This window comes from Macaca thibetana, chromosome 9, assembly GCF_024542745.1.
Source record: "Macaca thibetana thibetana isolate TM-01 chromosome 9, ASM2454274v1, whole genome shotgun sequence".
Taxonomy (NCBI): Eukaryota; Metazoa; Chordata; class Mammalia; order Primates; family Cercopithecidae; genus Macaca; species Macaca thibetana.
In genome coordinates, this window is record NC_065586.1 from 29,285,907 (window position 1) to 29,307,651 (window position 21,745).

At 43.2% G+C, this 21,745-nt stretch overlaps 1 protein-coding gene and 1 pseudogene across 15 annotated transcripts in view; one reads left to right on the top strand and one right to left on the bottom strand.

Moving 5' to 3' along the window:
* Positions 1-21,745, bottom strand: part of LOC126962977 (supervillin) — a 270,490-nt gene that overhangs the window by 103,327 nt on the left and 145,418 nt on the right. For 14 of the 15 annotated variants that reach the window (XM_050804733.1, XM_050804732.1, XM_050804731.1 and 11 more), the window contains one exon: positions 4,961-5,018. The gene's annotated coding sequence lies outside the window, so the exon portion shown is untranslated. Of the gene's footprint in view, positions 1-4,960; positions 5,019-13,815; positions 13,943-21,745 lie in introns of those variants that run through there. The other variant, XM_050804734.1, reaches the window with a different exon arrangement.
* LOC126963476 (uncharacterized) lies at positions 11,013-11,088 on the top strand (annotated as a pseudogene).

A 21,745-nucleotide genomic window follows, 5' to 3' on the forward strand; every position in this document is an offset into this window, starting at 1 on the left:
AAACACTGAATTGTAAGGCAGTAACTACTGCTTTCAATGTAGAAACCTCAAAAAATTAAATAATGGCAGAAATGTACCTGACTTAAGGAATGGCATGTTATTTTAACTGATTATTTAATTGCTAATTTAAACATCTTGACAAAGCTCTATACTTTCTTTGGGAAACTAAAATATTTTCAGGAAAAAAAAAATTCTACATTAAAGTGAAATAATGCAATCCCTGAAATATTTAGCTTGTGGAGCACTGACTTGGGGTACAAATGCTGTATCTTATTTTCAGAAATAAACATCTGTGTGCCTTTATTTTCCTCTTTCTTCATGTTTCTCAGAAAGCTCAATGGAGTCACTAATGAAAAGCAAGAAAGTGTCCCTGAGTTAAACACTCCGCTGAATTTACAGAGTGAGCTTTACGAGTCATCACCGAACACTGCCTGGCTCCACGGGCACTTATTTTCTCCAAACACACTACAAATAGTGCCAGCACCACGTGAAGTGCAGCCTTTTGATGGCAGGTCAGAAACCAAAGAAAACCCATTTTTTTTTTTTTTTTTTTTGAGACGGAGTCTCGCTCTGTCGCCCAGGCTGGAGTGCAGTGGCCAGATCTCAGCTCACTGCAAGCTCCGCCTCCCGCGTTCCCGCCATTCTCCTGCCTCAGCCTCCCGAGTAGCTGGGACCACAGGCGCCGCCACCTCGCCCGGCTAATTTTTTGTGTTTTTAGTAGAGACGGGGTTTCGCCGTGTTAGCCAGGATGGTCTCGATCTCCTGACCTTGTGATCCGCCCGTCTCGGCCTCCCAAAGTGCTGGGATTACAGGCTTGAGCCACCGCGCCCGGCCAGAAAACCCAAGTTCTAAGTGGAAAGTCTCTGACGCTTCTTGATGTGGTTCACTCGACATGCTGTTTCCTCCGCCTGAGCTCTCTCCTCTCCAGCCTCCTGCTGTCCTGTGGCTTCGTCTCGCTCCTCATCTGGGCCTCAGTTGACTGGTCATGTCCTCAGGGCAGAGCACCTGGACCCACTGCCTATCCTGACCAGAACCCAAAGTATATTACATACCTCATTAACCCCAGCACTTCCTGGGGGCTGAGGCAGGAAGATTGTTTGAACCCAGGAGTTTGAGACCAGCGTGGTCAACATAGCAAGATCCCATCTCTTAAAAAAAAAAAAAAAAAAAAAAAAAAAAAGGAAAATTAGCCAGGCACAGTGGCACAAGCCTGTAGTCCCAGCTACTCAGGAGGCTGAGGTGGCAGGATCCATTGAGCCTAGGAGTTTGAGGTTGCAGTAAGCTATGATCATTTCACTGTACTCCAGCCTGGGAGACAGAGTGAGACCCTGTCTGTTAAAAAATTAAATGATTGAATTAAAAATTATTTTGGCCGGGCGCGGTGGCTCACGCCTGTAATCCCAGCACTTTGGGAGGCCAAGGCGGGCGGATCATAAGGTCAGGAGATCGAGACCACGGTGAAACCCCGTCTCTACTAAAAATACAAAAAATTAGCCGGGCGCGGTTGTGGGCGCCTGTAGTCCCAGCTACTCCGGAGGCTGAGGCAGGAGAATGGCGTGAACCCGGGAGGCGGAGCTTGCAGTGAGCCGAGATCGCGCCACTGCACTCCAGCCTGGGCGACAGAGCGAGACTCCGTCTCAAAAAAAAAAAAAAAAAAAAAAAAAAAATAATTATTTTTAAAAAATTAAAATATGTTGAATGAATGAACGACTACTACAAAACACTTCAAATGAATACTACAATTCACCCTGAAGTATTTTTTGTGTACTTTTTATGCAAAGTTGATGTGACGGCCAGGGGTAAAATCATTACAAACATTGAGAATAACTGTAAGAGCATACGGTCAATAACATCAGTCATAAGCCCCTCCTCCCTCCCTTCCATCTCAGCCTCCCTCCTTTCCTTTCTTCCTTTCTTTCCTTCTTTCATCTTTGGACAGGACATAATTTGGAACACATCATCCCTTAGCACCTTCGCTCACCTTGCATACATGTGTGAAAAACTGGTGTAATCGCACGTGTTTGTAAAGTATCGATTTTAGAATCTGCAGCTTCCAGGTAAACATTTATTACTGAGTCCACACGGCTGTCATCACCCTCTGGTCCTGTCTCCGCTGCCTCTCTCCCCTGACTCTCTCCCCTGCTCCTGCTAAATGACTGGGGGGTTCTGAGAAAGCAGATGAGCAGGCAGGAGGAGCGGGAGCAGGCAGACTGGGCTGGAAAGTGTGGCTCTGGCTCAAGGCGGTGCCACAAGCTGTGATTGATGCAAGACCCCTCAAATCAACATGTGAAATCGAGTTTCTTTCTTTAAAAAAAATCGTGTTTCTTCCCTGAACTTTCTCTACCCGAGGGCACCGATCATCAGTGAAAACACAGGTAAGACGTGCTTGTAAAATTCAGGATGGTTCATCGGTGAGCACCTTTTCCGGCTCATCTAACGCTGATGAAACACAAGCACCTGGGAGGGTCCGGACTCTTCTCTCCTCTCTGCTTCTTCTGACCCAGAGGCTCCAGAGCAGGGAGACTGGTAGGGCCCATTACTAACGCACATGGACTGGTGACCCCAAAAGCATGGAGCTCTCAGATGCTGGATCCTGCCCTTCCTCCTCAGTCACCCACCGAGGGACAAAGGGGTGCCTGCAGGGGCAACCTCTGCAGGCCTTGGTGTTTCACTAGAGTTCAACCAAAAGTAAGAGCCTATGTTTCAGTAGGGAGGCATCTCTCCATAGATACTAAAGTTAGTGCTATCCACTTCATTTTCTGCATTTTGATTTTAGCTTTCTAACAGTGAGAAACACCTTTTGGATTTTTATCCAACTCTCTGTCTCCCCTGAAACAGCGCTCATTCTTTAGGACTGATTGTTTGTGCCACCACCCCCCTTCCTCTGCTTCTAAGAAGAGAATGCCCCCTGCTTCCATGACAATTTTTCTTTTAAATGTGTCCCATTAACCTACTTAAATGCCTACCCATAGCAACAGGGGGAATTTTATTAAAGGGAGAGCAGGATACTCCGCTGTTATCATCTCTATTTTTCACAACGTGGAAATGCTACTATTACAAGGACTGTGCAGCACCCACACAGCGTAAGTCTCCTCCACAATCTGTTCATTCCCCTACTGAAGTTTAAATTACAAGATACGGGAGACGAAGCCCCTTTAGCTCATATTTTCGTCTCTTTTAGCTGGTGTCTGGTTGACTAGATTTCTTTTAAGGAAGCAGGCTCTTGTACCTCCAGCCTATTTTACACTTAGCACCATAGCACATAGGCTGTCATTTTACTAGGTATGCATGACGTAACACCCATGATTTGAGAACAGCTGTGTCTGTTTGAGTCTCTGTCCACTGACGTGTGTGACTTTCATATTGCATGCTTTTCCTATCCTTGAATAAGGAATGCCTTCCTGTCTCTTGTTTCCTTAATCACTTATTAGCTCCATGACAGTTAAATCAACCTACTAGGGACATATTAGAAAACAAGCCGGGGTCAGAAGCAGTGGCTCATGCCTGTAATCTCAGCACTTTGGGAGGCCGAGGCGGGTGGATCATGAGGTCAGGAGATCGAGACCATCCTGGCTAACACGGTGAAACCCTGTCTCTACTAAAAAATACAAAAAACTAGCCGGGCAAGGTGGCGGGCGCCTGTAGTCCCAGCTACTCGGGAGGCTGAGGCAGGAGAATGGCGTGAACCCGGGAGGCAGAGTTTGCAGTGAGCCGAGATTGCGTCACTGCACTCCAGCCTGGGCGACAGAGCAAGACCGTCCCCCCCCATCAAAAAAAGAAAGAAACCAAGCCTCAGATCCTATTAAAACACGGCCAAGATGAGAAATATGGATGATGGACGCGTCCCATTAAAAAAGTAATGTTTCGTGAGTCAGTGAAGACAACCTCACTGATGACTCTGGATCATCATTGTTCTAATTAACCTTATACTTAGATGTGCTGCTTGATGAGATTGTGTGTAAAAATTAAATAAAGCATAAACATTTAAAAGATGCGGATGAATTACACCAAGGATTTGTCCCATCCAGTGTGTTTGCAAGATCAACTGGCATTTTCAAATGCAGAGCAGGCTCAGCCTGAGGAGGACAGAAGTTAGACCCCTGTCTATTCTAATGTTGTTGAAATGCAAATCCTTTTTGGTCAAGGAACAATGTCATAATACCTGAGGCACAAGAGCAACTGTGTGGAAATTGGAGCTGGGCCCTTCCACTATAGTAAAGCACAGATTGAGACCTTTGCCTGACTGTGTGGGGGACAGCTTTGTGCCTCCATCTGAAAATATAAAACTCTATTAATATAGGCAACAATCTACTAAAAAGTACCTGAGATACAGCTACTGTGTATGGCACAGGCATTCATTTCCACGTTCTCTTACATCCATGATGATGTGTCATGGAGTTATAGCACATTAGGTCAATCAAATTAGCACCCATAATATTCTGGGGCCAAGGGGACTGGAAGTACAGAAAGGTTAAGAGAGAGAGAGATGGAAAGACCAGGGAAGAATAACTCAAATGGGTGGATGGACGGATGGATGGATGGATGGATGTGTGTGTGTGTATGTCTATGGAAAAAGGAAGGGAGGGAGGGAGGAGAGGAAGCAAGGAGGAAGGAAGAGGGAGGAGAAACAAGTTTAAACCATTTCTAAAAAGAATCTAGTTCCCTTCTTTGATGGACAGATTGCAAAAGGACAGTGCCTGCTTAGAGGCAGGTGTGAGAAAGAAAAGATAATAGTCCTTTAAAAGTTTGCAATGACAAGAGACGTCCAGGTTCTGTTCTCCAAATAGTTTCCATAAACAGAATTAAATACAAAGATTCCTTTGCTTCATAAATTTTAATAAATCAATAGAAAACATATTGCCAAACATTTAAACTCATGAGTTAGACATTCCAGAGAATAATTTTAAAAGCTACAACAAATCTTCAAAATTTCACAGTCGTTGAGACAAGGCTACTTTACCTTGAAACTTTCCTTTGACGTGGGAATCCAACGAAGCTTAAGTTTTTCTTGTTGAAGTCTAAGGGAAAAGAAATAATGTAACATTGAAATAGTTATGCAAATTGTTAAAAATCCAATGAGAAAAAACTCTCCAAACTCCTTTTGAACATATAATTTAAGAAAAAGAAAACCGTTAACCAAACAAAAAATAGAAATGCAAAAATGACACCTTCTAAGAATCAAATTCCACATGGAAATGTACATAGGTGAGTTTTGCTTTTCTCTTTCAGAAAGCAGCCAACATACTCCATGGGTAAATGAAAATAATAACAACAATAATAACAATAATACTTCTAACATAGTTAGTTCAATGTTACCATTTAAATTTGTTATGGCAGCAAGAATAACTCAAAGCAATTAAATACTAAATAACACAGCTATATACTCAGGAATAGAGAAGAAAAAAAGCAATTTTGGTCCAGGTAACGAGAAATGTTTGCGATGCCTTTAAAGCATGGGGGTGGGGTCTGAAGAGCAAAGGACAACTCAGCTGTGTCTTTTGCTCTCATTAAAATCTAAACAATAACAACTAATAAAAATAACCATTTATTTGTATTTTGAAGACAAGATATGTATTATGCAAAGACAGCTGGTAACAATTCTATACAGGAAAAACACATCCCAAATGAACAGGTTAATCAAAACCAGGCACAGATAAAACTTACAACCAGTCTAATGGCATGTAATCTGTTTTACAGCCTTTGGCTTACAGCATTTGTTCACTAAGAAAACCACAAATAGACCATTTACAGAAACTTCTTCCCCTAAGGAAGTGCCTTTTGCTCTTTAATATTTAGGGGCAGAAGCCTGAGGAAAAATAAGTACAAAATATATCAGATGCTGACACTTCATTATCCATCAAAATACATCCTCAGTCCTGGAATTTGGAACTGTGGCCAACTAAAGAAATACAATAAAATGAAAGATATAATGGCAGCAAAACATCTAAGCTTTTCTCCTAACTACACAAGTTTCTTGTTATGTAATTAACAGAAGAGAAATCAATTCACAAAACGATCAAGTGCTGTAGGAGAAAATTCCTGAATCTGAGGTCTGAATTGTTCAAGTCACTTCCCAATAGTGCATTTGAGTTGGAAAACAGTTTTGATGTATCATGGCTGAGTTTCAAATATGATACTCAAAATAACTTTAGCGTTTCATTTTTGTTCAATCAGTAAACTGAACATGCCACACCACTTCAGTAGTTAAATTGAGAGCATGTATTTTCCTCCGGGCTGGAAGAAAGCCACTGAAAAGACAGTATCTTGTTCCAAATTGTCTCACATGAAGAGTTAATAAAAAGACACTACGCACCACTGCCTACTGGAAAGAATTTAGTATGTATAGCATTTGATTTAGAAAAATATTTTAACTAAAGTGCAGCACGTCTAGAATTTGATCCAAAGTGTGGGCATTCTGATTGCATTTGCAATTTTTCCTACATAAAGGTTTCAGTGGTTTAGTAATAACTTTAACTTACTAAGGGAAAAAAAATTCACATTATCAACAGTCACAAGATAAGCTCAGTTATAAACTCAATTAGCTATTTAAAGTGTCTTTTGAGAAATGTGTATAAGTAACTGAACACAGGAGAATACATAGGGCAAAATAGAGGACCCCAAGCATTCATTATGTTATAAAATCCATACATAAGAGCATTTCATGTTTATCTTGCCTTACCTTGTTTCTCAGAGAATTTGAAAGCTCCCAAATAGCTGGAAAAACCTGGGCTTCTGAACATGGCTGCACACAGAAGGCTCAGTCACACAGCCTGCTCTACAGCTAATTCTCAGCCAGCAACGACCTTCGTCTGGTCTAAGCAAAACTGGGTTGAGATTTTTCACAGTCCAGGACTAGAGCGACCAGGCACTTGTGTCTTTGAGCCTATGGTACACGAGAAGCAAGAGTCCGCTGGCTGAAACAGCTCAGACCCCATAATCAGATTACGAACAGAAATTAAGCCTGGAGGCGCTGCAACAGACTGGAGCCCAGTGATGGGACGTGCGTGATGTAGATGACCAAGGCAAAGCCATGGCGCATCCCAGCATTTGCTCCGACTAAGGAGACAGTGCTGCAACCTAACCATCATCGGAGGAGTCAAATACAACTTCTTCTCCCTACAGACACACACACAGAGAAAAACCTACAGAGGCCCTCGTGTACTGGGAAGAAGGGACACTTGAGTGTTTCCAGGCTGCTCCAAGTCTGGCTTTGGCTAAGTTAAATGAAGTATTTCACCTAACAGAGAGCCAAAAACCCGTACTTAAGATTTATGAACAACATGTGAGTGAAACTGTGGGAAAAGAAAGGGCAGATATTACTAGAGATTCAAAATTTTAATCTGAGGTAGAAGCTATTAAGTTAGGCTTTGCCTATTAGATTGCCCCCTATTTAATTTTAACCACAGTATGTAGTCGGTGAGCTCAAGCAATGCTCATGCAATTCCAAGAAAAATTCGCAATAATCACAGACTGACTGTACAGAAAAATGGGACATTCAAGAGAACCAAGAGAAATGGTCTTATTTGAAAGCTAAGGAAATAGGGCTAGACGAGTAGCTTGCTCCTGGATAGACAACTGTGTGGTGATGGAGCTACGGGATCTTGGGGAGGTGGGTTCAAGACTGTGATACACCACACCCCCACCTAGGAGCAGGGACTCTGAGTTTGTCTTTATATCTTTAGTTCTGGACACTACCTGGTGCACAGTAGGTCTGCAGGAAATGTTTGCTGAATGAACATAGGAAATCATGAGATAATCTCTTCTAAAAGCTAGAGATCTCCTTCTAAAATGGGTGCGTGGAGTTAGTATCCTGTGTTCAAATCAGGTGGACTTAGACTAATTTGTAAAATACAAGCACACTTAAAGTGAAAATGAAGAATTATATGCCGAATTAATAAAGACACATAAACACAAGGTACATCAACCCTGGGTACTAGAGGGGTCAGTGGTGGCATTTTTGCCATTTTTCTCTACATTCATTACATTGTAGTCATACAGTCAGGAAAAACTATGGCAAATAGGATAGTTAAAAAAAACTCAGCAAGGAACAACGTACCTTGGATAACTAAACCAGAAACTTCATGGTAAGGTCATAGATAATTAGCAACAAAAAGAAAAAAGGGAGTATTGGGAGGAGAAGAGGAAGGGGAGGAAATAGCAGAAGCAACTGATGTGGAAATAAAGAGATGAACCAGGCATGGTGGCTGATGCCTATAATCCTGAAATTTTGGGAGGCCAAGGCAGGAGGATCACTTGAGTCCAGGGGTTCAAGACTGGCCTGGGCAACATGGCAAGGCCCTGTCTCTAAAAAAAATAAAAAATGAGCTGGGTGTGGTGGTGCACACCTACAGTCCCAGCTACTTGGGAGGCCGAGGCGGGTGGATCACTTGAGCCCGGGAGGTCAAGGCTGCAGTGAGCCATGGTTGCACCACTGCACTCCAGCCTGGGCAACAGAGTGAGATCCTATCTCAAAAAAAAAAAGAAAGAAAGAAAAAAAAAAGAATAGAGAGATAGGATGAAATAATATACATGTTGACATGTTGATAAATAATCCTTTATAAAGAATGTAACAGTTTATGGAACAGAGTGTCACTGCTCATCACCCTTTCTGTGCCTGAAAATTACTCTTCCTATAGAATTCTCAATTACAGTTATCCTAAAAGAATCTAAAGGCTTATTTTGAATTATTATTAAGGAATAAGTCTATTCTAATTTTTTTTTCAAATTTTCCTGTCACTTGCTTTTCCTTTTCTTCTTTTTTTTCAACATTTATTTTAGATTAAGGGGTACATGTGCAGGTTTGTTACATGGGTACATTGAGTGATGCTGAGGTTTGGGGTACAGTGGGTCCCATCACCCTGGTATTGAGCATAGTACCCAATTGTTTGTTTTCCAGCCCTCGCCCCCTTCCCTTATTTGAAATTTTGAAAGTAAAATTCCAGTACAGAATTTTCTTAATTGTTGGGTGTTCTCTTTAAGTTGGTAACAGAGTCTTACCAGAATTCTTTGCCTCACCCATGGATTATGGTACAAAGCAAACTGATTTAAATATGACATAATTGTTGAAAGGAAAAAGCACAACATTCTTTATGAAATTATGGATATAAAATTTAATCTATTATTTAAGCATTCTATCAATATGAAACCAAATAAGACTGTGAAGAAAAACCTCTATTTTATGTTAATAGAAAGTATCTTTGAAAAATTTTCATTTACTCTCCAATAATTATAAGGAATTATGATTTTTAATTTTTCCACTTGACATTCAAAAATTATTACTATTATTATTATCATTATTGTTTTAGGCTAGCTCATTCACACAGGAGAGCTACAAAATACCCAAACATTTCCTCACATCATTCTGTAGGTTAACATATTTATTTGCAGAGAATTCTAAGTTGTGATTGTGACTTTTTTTTTTCCCCACTCTGTCACCCAGGCTGGAGTGCAATGGCACATCTTTTGGGTCACTGCAACCTCTGTCTCCCGGGTTCAAGTGATTGTCCTGCCTCAGCCTCCTGAATAGCTGAGATTACAGGCACACGCCACCATCTCCAGCTAATTTTGTATTTTTAGTAGAGATGGGGTTTCGCCATGTTGGCCAGGCTGGTCTCGAACTCCTGACCTCAGGTGATCTGCCCACCTTGGCCTCCCAAAGTGCTGGGATTACAGGTGTCAGCCACCGCGCCCAGCCTGTGGCTTTCTCAAATTTCAGGGAGAAGACGATTTAACTGAGTGCTGATGGTGGTGTATTCCCTCTTCAACAGCATCACACAGCCACCAGCTCAGCATGAATGCACAAAGTTCCCTGCTGCTGTGTCCACTGAGAAGCACTAATCTTGCTCAGGGCAATGCTTTATGGAAGTACCATATTTTACTGGATATTTTTAAGGTTGTAATCTTTAACTAAAGAGAAGTAAAAGCAACTATTTAAGTTGCCTTTAGACGGGCATGCAAACCTGCTTTAGGAGAAGGGGTAAAACCGTGTGCCTGGGAGAGGCTGAGGGAGGTCACTGTCACAGCATGTCATGGAACATGGTCATCTCATGGTATACTTCACACCATGCCATGGTACACATGACATCGGGCCATGGTACATGCCATGCTGTGTCATGGTACATGGGTGGTGGCTGGAGGAGACCTGAAGGATCTATGAGTGAGCCATTGTGATGCTGACACCCCACAGTGGTGTCACTGGAACAAGCGAATCAGGCCCGGGCGGACCCTGGGAAGACTGGAGCCGAAGGGGCCTTTCTGATCACCTGGTCTTCATGTAGTGAAATGTTAGGTGACTCCTATAGAATACTCAAGGTCACAAAGCTTGTGGCGTGGAAGTGCCAGGCTGAAAATCCACATGCTCTGACTCTCCCCAGGACAATTCCCACATCCCTGATCAGCCTGAATACAAGAGAACCAGGGCCATTGCTGTAAACTTGTCCTGGATTGAGGTCATAGGGCCTCCCAGCCCTGGCCCGCAGGGATGTTGCTGGTAAAGGGGCCAGCCTGACCCCAGAAGGAGATGTCAGGCCAGTTGCAGTTGTCTTTCATAAACCTTATATGGTTTCTAAGTCTAAGTATGATCCCAAAGACATTGCTCGAAACCAGGGGTGCCCCAAGATATGAGTAACTAGGGCATAGCTAAGGCTGTAAGGCTCAGAGAGAAGTCAGTGTCCCTGGTGGGGTGTGGGTGTTGTGTATAAAAAGAAGCAATTGATTATGATTTTTCCTTTTCTTCCTAATTCTCCCACCATATTGGAGAGGAATAAGATGTGGACATGGCTACTTTGAAGTGTGTAGGAAGCAATGACTCATTAATTCTATTTCTAAAAATGCACACAAGGAAAGTGCTATGAATGAACTCAAGGGGGTTTACCATTTGTATACCAATACCACCCAATTGTCTGGCACTGAAGATGTGGCATCCAGTCCACTTTACCACCAGTGTTTAAGGAAACCATCTCTGTTAAGCATATTTGATCTAAGTGTGCATATGCATATGAGTGCCACGGGCTGGGCCAATGATGAGTTATTATCTTGACAAGAAATGATGACGTAAAAATCAAGCTTAGTTGGATTACGCTGAGGCCAGGCCTAGGTAACAATTGTGAGACAAGAAGTTTGGATTTCTTAGTTTCCTTCTATGGAGATTTTATTTCGGGATTCTGGCAATGAAATAGTTCTGTGAAACTTGTTGTGCACACTTCTATCTGTGTGCTTCTGAGTAAACTATAAATTCTGATTCTTTAAGTGTTTAAGTTTCCTATAGTTCCTAATTTTCTTGGCTATTTGGCACTAAGACCCTTGCTCTCTTTCTCTCACTGGATGATTTAGTAAGACCCTACTGGTGCTATTCTATTGAGTGGAGGAGACAGGCTGCCTTTGCCAGCTGAAAAATTCCATATAGATCATTGAACTAGTGAAGACTGAGCTCTACAATAATTAGAATTATTCATTCAGACAACATGAATATCATGATAGGGTTTTCTCAATAACTGACTGGCACATGTGATGCAATCCTCATGAGAAAATCCTCACTTTTTACCTAGGATTGATTTTTTTGAGGGTTGAGAAATGTAACACATTGCAATTTTCCTCAATGCATTATAGTCATTGATGTCTAAATACAGACAAAATTTTCTATAATATGAGTATAGTATTCTACCTGTGCTAGGATATGTTTTGATCACTGACGAATCTTTATGACTGAAGTACCCTTGCAATTGGGGTAAAAATGTGAGTTACAATAATATGTGTTTTCCCATGAAACTTGAAATTGGATAAATTGATGAGCAATCTGGTACCTGACTTTCCTCTCCCGAGTACGTTTGGCTTCATTTCTATTACAATGAAAGTGTGTGCTGTGAATGATGTCAATGGTAAATAGGACCTTTATGGACACTCATATGAATGACAATAAGGGCCATTCCTTCAGGCAACATGATTACCCTTGTGTACTCTCCTTCTCAATGAGTGACTAGCATACTTGATGGAATCTACAAGAGGGAAACTTGGTTTTTTACTAAAATTGCATGGATATCATGTTGACAAGATTTGTGATTATTGGTATCATCTCTAAGAGGTGATATTCATTTGGTCTAAATATAGAAGTTAACCTATTAACATCTAATTTATGTGTCAGGTTGCTATGTTTTTATAATGTTTGTGGTTTATTGATGATGACTCACAACATAAAGAATATGGCATTATGGCGACTTGTTCTAATTGTAATATATACATATCCCATCATTTATTAAATTAAATACAATGATGAGTAGTATATCTTTTTCTGTGGCGTGACCGTAGCTCACTGTAGCCTTGAACTCCTGGGCTCAAGCAATTCTCCCACCTCATCCTCCTGAGTCTCTGGAACTACAGGCATGTGCCAATACGCCTGGTTAATTTTTGAATTTTTTGGTAGAGATTGGGTCTCACTATGTTTCCTAGGCTGATCTCCAACTCCTGGCCTCAAGTGATCCTCCTGCCTTGGCTTCACAAAATGCTAGGATTATAGGCACGAGCCACCGCTCCCTGCCAGTAGCATTTCTTTTACTTTTTTTTAACAATGTAAATGATTTTTTTTTTTAAGACGGAGTCTTGCTCTGTCACCAGGCTGGAATGCAGTGGCACAATCTAGGCTCACTGCAACCTCCACCTCCCGGGTTCAAGTGATTCTCTTGCCTCAGACTCCCAAGTAGCTGGGATTATAGGCACGCACCACCACGCCCAGCTAATTTTTGTATTTTTAGTAGAGACGGGGTTTCACCGTGTTGACCAGGATGGTCTCAATCTCCTGACCTCATGATCCGCCTGCCTCAGCCTCCCGAAGTGCTGGGATTACAGGCGTGAGCCTCCACGCCTGAGTGCAAATGATTTTTTTATTTCAGTAGTTTTTTGGGTACAGGTGGTTTTGGATTAAACAGATAAGTTCTTTAGTGGTGATTTCTGAGATTTTAGTGCACCCTTACCTAAGCATGTACACTGTACCTAATATGTCGTCTTTTATCCCTCACCCCTCTCCCAACCTTCCCCTTTAGAGTCCCCAAAGTCCATTAGATAACTCTCATGCCTTTGCATCCTCATAGCTTAGCTCCCACTTATAAATGAAAACATATGATATTGGTTTTCCATTCCTGAGTTACTTCACTTAGAATAATGGTTTCCAGCTCCATCCAGGTTCTTGCAACAGACATTATTTCATTCTTTTTTATGGCTGAGTAGTATTCTACAGTGTATATATATCACATTTTCTTTATCCACTTGTTGGTCTATGGGCACTTAGGTTGGTTCCATATCTTTGCAATTGTGAATTGTGCTGCTATAAATATGAGGATGCATGTGTCTTTTTTATATAATGACTTCTTTTCCTTTGGGTAGATACCCAGTAGTGGGATTGTTGTATTAAATAGTAGTTTTACTTTTGGTTCCTTAAGGAATACACCAACAACAAACTATCTAAAAAGAAATTAAGAAATCAATCCCATTCATAATTGTATCAAAAAAATTGTTGTAAATTTAACCAAGATGAAAGATCGGTATACTGAAAACTATAAAACATTGATGAAAGAAATTATAGATGACTCAAATAAATGGGTCCATGAATTGGAATAATTAATATTGGTAAAATTAATAGACCCATTTGTGTATACATTTATAAATGTGTATTTGTGTATACATTTATACATGTATAAAATGGGAATTAGTCTACCTGGGGTGCATATAGAAGACTGGGTAAATAAATTACACAAGCAAACCAGGGTTGAAACTCCATTACTGATTTGCAAAATTTTAAATATTATATTAGAGATGCACACACACCTAATCAGAATGACAGGAAATAGACCAAGACATTAATTCTCTCACAACTCAGAGATAACTCTGTTGATGTTTTCTCCTAAGTAACTTCTCTGTTTTCCAAAGTATCCACCGTATGCACGATTTCCTTCTGTAATTGCAAAACAATTAAACACAAATGAAGATGAAGGCAATAAGACCTCTTAAATCCCCAAAGCTTAGACATAGGCTAAAAATCCAGGAGAAAATCCTGGCGTGAATGAATGGCGCCTATGGCCCTATGGCACAAAATCAGCCTGCTCACTTCTTCCAGCAGATGCATATTCTTGGCTCTAAATTGAGGAGTTGACCTAGACGGTCACCAAGATCCTTGACAACAGGCGCCAGTGTTGCTTAACTTTGACAGTAGGTGTGCACAGAAGAACCTCGCCCTGCCTAATAACATTGAATTCACCTATTAAATCCCCTTCATAAATGTTTTTCTTTATTACCAATCATACCTTTCCTGCTCAAAAGCCTTTATTGTCTCCTAACTAAAGGATTATAAAAACTGGAGAGACAGCACGTGACGCACACTTCCGGGTGCATTTCTAGCACAGAGCCCGGCTCAGAACAAGTGAACTATCAATACTGGTTGAATGGATCAATCAATCAAACGAGCAGGCAAGCTCTGAAATTACTTCTATCCTTAAATTTCTCCCATTCTTAGCTAACCTCATTTCGTGAATAGTTGCAGAGAGGAAAAGTATTAATTCTCTTTCCTCAGCTTGAGACTCTTACTTAAAGTCTTCTTATCTTTCCTAAAATCTGAAGCCGTGATATGAAACAGAAATATTTGCATGTAGGGAGAATCAGGGAGAACATGCTAAAGATTCGCTGGGGAAACTGGAAGTATCTTATTATTCTCTATTTCATCTATTTCATTACTATGTGTATTCCTAGTTTTCTTCAGAAAAATGTGTTCATCTGAGTTCCTGGGCATCTAACAGGATTTCTGAGTTATGTAAAGGTAAAAACAGGGATAATGGGCCAGGCGCAGTGGCAGGCAGATCAGGAGGTCAGGAGATCGAGACCATCCTGGCTAACATGGTGAAACCCCATCTACTAAAAATACAAAAAAAAATAGCTGGGCATGGTGGCGTGCGCCTGTAGTCCCAGCTACTCCAGAGGTTGAGGGTGGAGAACGGCGAGAACCCGGGAGGTGGAGGTTGCAGTGAGCCGAGATCACACCATTGCACTCCAGCCTGGGCAACAGAGTGAGACTCCATCTCAAACCAAACCAAATCAAACCAAAAAAAAAAAAAAAAAAAAAAAAAAAAAAGACAAACCAGGGACAATGATTCCTGCAGTCCAACTATTGACAATGTCTCAGTATGAGTCCAGGTGAGAAGTGTCACCTCCCAAATTGACAAGGTCAAAAGATAAGGCATTAGATGACAGTCACGGTATTAAACCTTCAGGGACTGTGTAACGCAGGTCACAGCATCAGCTCAGACTACAGGTAGGCTATTTGGGGAGCCAGACCCTGTCACTTGTTCTGGCTGATGATCCGCAAGAACCTCTGCAACGCTGTCCTTTGGGGCAACTCTCCTTTGGGGGCCATCATCCTGGGGGAGAAAATGAGGGCAAAGCCAAGGAAAAGGGAAGTAGCCAGCACCTCCACTGCAGCCAGCCATTTCCCACCAGGGCTGAACAGGATGGCGCCTGTAACCTGCCCTGGCTCATTGCTGGAGGCGGTGGATGCAAGGCTGAGGGTCCTGGAGTATTTAACTCCTTTAGTCTTCTCAGTGCCTGCTGGGGAGATCCTATGACTTATCCTCATATGCAGATGAGAAAACCAGGATAGCGCGTGACCTAGGATAGGTACATCAAGCCTAAACCAACAATTTAAAATACATCCCTGAAGGCAAAACAGGGCCTGGTGGTGGCTTATGCCTGTAATCTCAGCACTTTGAGAGGCCAAGTCAGGAGGATCGCTTGAAGCCAGGAGTTCAAGAGCAGCCTGGGCAACAAAGTGAGACTCCATCTATACAAAAAATTAAAAAAAAAAAAAAAAGTTAGCTGGGCATGGTGGCACACGCCTGCAATCCCTACTTGTAATCAGCTACTTGTGAGGCTGAAGTGGAAGGATAGTTTGAGCTCTGGAGGCCAAAGCTGCAGTGAGCTATGACCACGCCACTGCACTCCTCTAGTGTGGGCAACAGATTAAGACTCTGTCTCTAAAAAAATTTTTTTTAATAAAGGCAAAACAGCCATTCCCTGGCCAGCCACAATAAAATCAAAGAGGGAAATAGGACGGTGAGGTCAGGATAAAATGAGAGAACACATACAGAAGCACTCTGAAAATGGACTGCATTATTTAATCCACACAAGGAATCTGTATCAAAAAGAGATTCAGGTGCACTACACGCTCCTCCAGAGGTCCGTATGATGTCACCTCATGTCACCTTGTTGTGCTCACTGAACATCAATGAAAGCACTCTCAGTCTACAGAAACATGAGTTGGAATGAATGAATTCACTAATTAATGTATGTATGTATTTTTTTTATTTGAGACAGGGTCTGGCTCTGTTGCCCAGGCTGGAGTGCAGTGGCACAAACACAGCTCACTGCAGCCTCAACCTCCTGGGCTCAACCCATCCTCCTACCTCAGCCTCTTGAGTAGCTGGGACCATGCCCGGCTATTTTTTGAAATTTGTAGACATGGGATCTTGCCATGTTGCCCAGGCTGGTCTCAAACTCCTGACTTCAACTGATTTTTCCACCTTGGCCTCTCTAAGTGCTGGGATTACAGACGTGAGCCACCAAGCCAACCATGAGCTGGAATTTAAATGGACAGTACAGGGGAGTGTGATACTACGACTAGCAGTTGTCTGAATACATACTGACGTGACTTACCAATACATTTCCAAAATTAAGAAGTGCTATGGAAATGATTTTAATGAAATCTACTATAAGCTACTAATGATGATGGCTGGAGTGAAATTCCAAAGTGAAGAACGTATTTTTATAGACCAGTAAAGGAGCATTTTGTATGCTAGCAACGGCCATAAATGGTATTCTCATCTTCTTTGGTGGATTTTCTTTATGTGTGCAGATCCTTAATCTGAGGCAGAACTGCCTGACCTGAGAAAACTGCCCCTGGGAAAAGCCCACTTAGGCCCTTTCATTTCCCTTTGATCACATCTCACCGGTCAGTCAGACTTCCCAGATTTCTCATTTTAGTCTAATTCTGTGTGCACTGTGAGATGCTCTGTGAATTTTGGTTAGTGGTAATGTTTTGGACAAGCCTGCAAATAAAATGCTGCGTTACATCACTGCGTAAGGTAATTTAAAACAGATCACGTAGATAGAGATGAAAAGGCGAAGTACGTTCAATAAGAAATGTTACAAGTCGCAGCTATGTTTTCTTTATCAGATGTGTTGAAAGAAAACCGTGTCAGCCTTTCTGTACTTCAGAATTCTTTTTTTAAAGAAAAGGTTTATTGCAATCACCTAAAAGACTTACTAGTGTCTTTAAAGTAAATGTTCAAAAGAGTAATGTTAACATTTATAATGAAATTATCTCCAATCATTTTAGTTTCTGGTTCATTCCAAATCTATGGCTAATGACTCTTGGAGAGAAAAATCCAGGTACCTCGGAGGAAGAGAGGGTGGTCAGCTGACTGTCAGAAAAGAAAGACATAGGTCTGTTCTGTGTTTAAAGTACACACTGAAATATACATACAATGGAATATTATTCAGCCTTAGAAAGGAAGGAAATTCTGACACTTGCTACAATGTAGAGGAACCTTGAAGATGTTATGCTAAGTGAAATAAGCCAGTCACCAAAGGACAAATACTGTACAATCCTACTTATATGAGGCTTCTAGAATGGTCACATTCAGAGACAGGAAGTAGAATGGTGGTGATCAGGGGCTGGGCAGAGGGAAAACTGGGGAGCTATTGAAGAGGTAGAGTTTCAGTTTGGAATGATGAAAAAGTTCTGGAGAGGGATGGAGGTGACGGCTGTACACTCTGTGAGCGAATGCACCTAAATGCCACCGAACTGTTCACTTAAATATGGTCGAATGGTATGTATATTTCAGCACAATATACAACAAAATGCACACTGAGGGCAAATCACAGCTGAGGTAAAATGCAGGCACATGCTGAGCACCTGGAGAACAGCTCTTGTGAGGGGCACATGGCTGGCCCACCACTCGCAGGAGGCCAGGAGACGCCACGGCCAATTCTGACCTGTTCAAAGCCCCAACCCACAAAGGGCTCTTAAACAATGATGTGATGAATAGACATAAAACTAACTGTTCCCAGGAACAGCAGCTCATGCCTGTAATCCCAGCACTTTGGAAGGCTGAGGCAGGAGGACTGCTTGAGACCAGGAGTTAGAGAACAGCCTGAGCAACATAGCAAGACCCCCATCTTCACCAAAACATTTTTTAAATTAGCTGGGCATGATGGTATAAACCTGTAGCCCCAGCTACTCAGAAGGCTGAGGAAGGAGGATTACTTGAGCCCAGAAATTTGAGGCTGTGGTGAGCTTTGATCATGCTACTGTACTCCAGCCTGGGTGACAGAGTGAGACCCTGTCTCTAATAATAATAATAATAACAATAATAATAATAATAGTAAACCTAGGTGTTCACTGTATGAAGTCTGTGGCTGCATCCTGGGACATCATGAGGTGCAATGTGCCACACCTTCAGAGCTGCGGGGGCCCACGCCTCTCCTCTCGTGAGAAGAAGACCTCATGCAGAGGGGAAGGGGCTGACTCGGGTACAGTCGTCCAGGGAGGGCGGAGAAGGCTCTGCCAAATGCAGTCATTCCATGCTCACTACTTGATGGTTTTCACATGAACAGAAAGCAGGGAAACACTGAATCATCACAGAGGGGAATTTCTTATGAGTCTAAAAGTCCAGATGGCAGACAAGTGTATAAAAAATGCCTGTTGCTACCCAATAGATCATAGCTGTTCTAAAGCTAGACTTGAATGATTTGAAGGAAAGTTTCAAATAAAGTAATTTCTGGCCCTCCTTGTTCTTGGAAGGGCATCTTAATAAACTAACAATAATGACAAACTCAGCAACAATAATCGGTATCAAAATGCAAGAAAAGCTCATCAACCTGCGATCCCCAACGTCACCCTTGTTTTCCATGGGTTATTTTTTATTTTTTAAGACAGGGTCTGGCTCTGTTGCCCAAACTGCAGTGCAGTGGCACAATCACAGCTCACTGCAGCCTCGACCTCCTGGGCTCAAGCCAATTCCTCCCACCTCTGCCTCCTGAGTAGCTGGGACTACAGGTACACACCACCACGCCCAGCTAATTTTTGTATTTGTTGTAGAGATGGGATCTTGACATGTTGCCCAGGCAGGTCTCAAACTCCTAGGCTCAAGCAATCCTCCCACCTCGGCCTCCTAGAGTGCTGGAATTGCAGGTGTGAGCTACTGCGCCCGGCCTCCACGGGTTGTATTAACTGGTACCTGAGACCTACCAGGCTCTCAGAACAAGTTCCCAGCCCTTTGCTGATTGATACGGGGCGGAGGAGGGCGTGTCCATGAGATTTCACACGTTCATGATTGACTTTCTTCATGGTCATATTATTGCACCAGGAAAGCAGATCCTGTGCTCACAGTGCAGGTGCCATGGGGAGGTCATGACACAGAACAAGTCAAAGGCACATTCCACACTGTCTGTTGAAATGACTCAAGACACATTTACGCTTATGCATGGGTGTAACATCTGATTAAGCAAAAGATACCAAACTTGGGTGGCCCTCAGACCATGTGCAGTGCTTGCTTAAAATGAAAGACCCCTCACCCCAGATGATTAGGATACGCCCACAGAGTTAGAAAACCATTAATACAAGCCACTGATGATATAAAGCCCAGGAAGAAGCAGGGAAACAGCATAATCAGATGGGGTGAGTGTGATGAAGGAAGGCTTCCTGGAGGAGGAGGCTGGAGAGCTTATTTGTGGAGAAGACGATGGCAATAGGTGAATGGGAAGGCCAAGGGCCCTCACCTCTGTGCCAGGAAGAAGAGCAGACAGCGTGGGACCTGGAACTGGGAAGAGGCCTAAGGAGGGCATGGGCTTAAATGGTCCCATCCCTCTGTATGGTAAATGCACCTGACAGCAATCACTTAGGCACACGCTGAGAATGGCCCTGTATGGCGGAGGCACCCGCATGGGGTTCAGGGTTCCAAGCTAAGGAATCCAGGAGAAGCCAATTGGAGATTCATTCCTTATCTATGAGGAACATCCGAGCAGTTTCCCTGCCCCGCCCCCGCCACTGCATGCACAGGGGATCAGGGCTGTTTGTTTTGGGGTATGTGGAGGCTGCCAGGTGGAGATTGTCGGGGGAGGTGCCAAGTGGACATGCTATTGCCATATCAACTGCACGCCCTTGAAAGCTGTTGCGGTTCTCCTGCTCACCCCACTGCCACTGGACTCTCCCCTGTATGCAATCCCCCAACAGAACCCCATGTCTCATTCACTGGCTCCAGGTCTCTTCTTCCGCCTCTTGAACCTGCTGCCTTCCCGTGGAGTTGACAGGGTTCGGCATGACACCCACCCACATTCAGACGGAACATGCCGTGGGCCCAGCCAGGGCATTCTGAGGTGGGAAAGGAGGCTGTGGACAGCCCGCGAAGAAGCATCAGAGCCATCCCTGAAGCCCACGTGGAAAAAGAAAATTCAAACACTTGTCACACCCAGACATCAAGCTGGAATACATCATGCTGCTTGGTCTTCAGGTGGTGAGAAAATACATTAAAAAAACAGACAGCGTCTTGCTCCATCACCCAGGCTAGAGTGCAGTGCTACAATCACAGCTCACTGAAGCCTCGACTTCAGGTCCCAGCAATCCTCCCCCCTCAGCCTCCCAAGTAGCTGGGAGTATAATATTCTTCTTCCTCTTCTTCCTCTTCTTCCTCCTCTTCCTCCTCTTCCCCTTCCCCTTCCCCTTCCCCTCCCTTCCCTTTCTTCTCCTTCTCCTTCTCCTTCTCCTTCTTCTTTTGAGACAGAGTCTCCCTCTGTTGACCAGGCTGTAGTGCAATGGCATGATCACAGCACATTGCAACTTTGATCTCCCGAGCCCAGACCCTCCCACCTCAGCTGGGACCACGGGCGTGTGCCACTACACCTGGCTAATTTTTATAGAGACAGAGTTTCACCATGTTGCCTAGGCTGATCTTGAATTCCTGGGCTCAAGTGATCTGCCTGCCTTGGCCTCCCAAAGTGCAAATATTACAGGAGTGTGTCACCATGCCCAGTTTATTCTTTATAGAGACAGGGGCTTCAAGAATCCTTCCACCTCATTCTCCCAAAGTGCCGGGATTACAGGCATGAGCCACCACGCCAGCCAAACTATTTTTTTAACAAGAGGAGAAAAGTGAATGTGCGCTTTCCCTGAACAGCAAGCAGCAGATATAAGCAGTGAAAAGAAGACAAGGACACTGCTCCATGCTCAAAAGAGACACCAGCAGAGCTGAGCCAGCAGCACCTCAGATGTCATTTCCCAACTGTGCTAAAAATCCACACATACACACACAGACACACACACAGACACACACACACAGACACACACACAGACACACAGACACACACAGACACACACACACACAGACACACACACGCTCTGAATCTGACTCCAGCAGTAAGAGCTGTCCCTGTTCTCATGCAGCAGCTTATGAGCCCTGCTGCCCCAAGGTCTCTGGAGGGAGAGGAGAACTGAAGCCGGGTCCCGAGCAGTCAGGAGTCAGCGTGAGCCGCGGTTCGCATCTGTCTTCCCTGCAGGCTGTCCGACGCCTCAGCTTGATGAATGAGAAGCCGCTTAGACAAGGGATGTGAGCCTGAGCGCTCTGAGCGTGGTCACTGCCGCATCCTGAACACAAGTTCCTCCAGGTGTTCGTTTGCCTCACTTGCAGCTTTGGTCCATGAACCATAACCCATG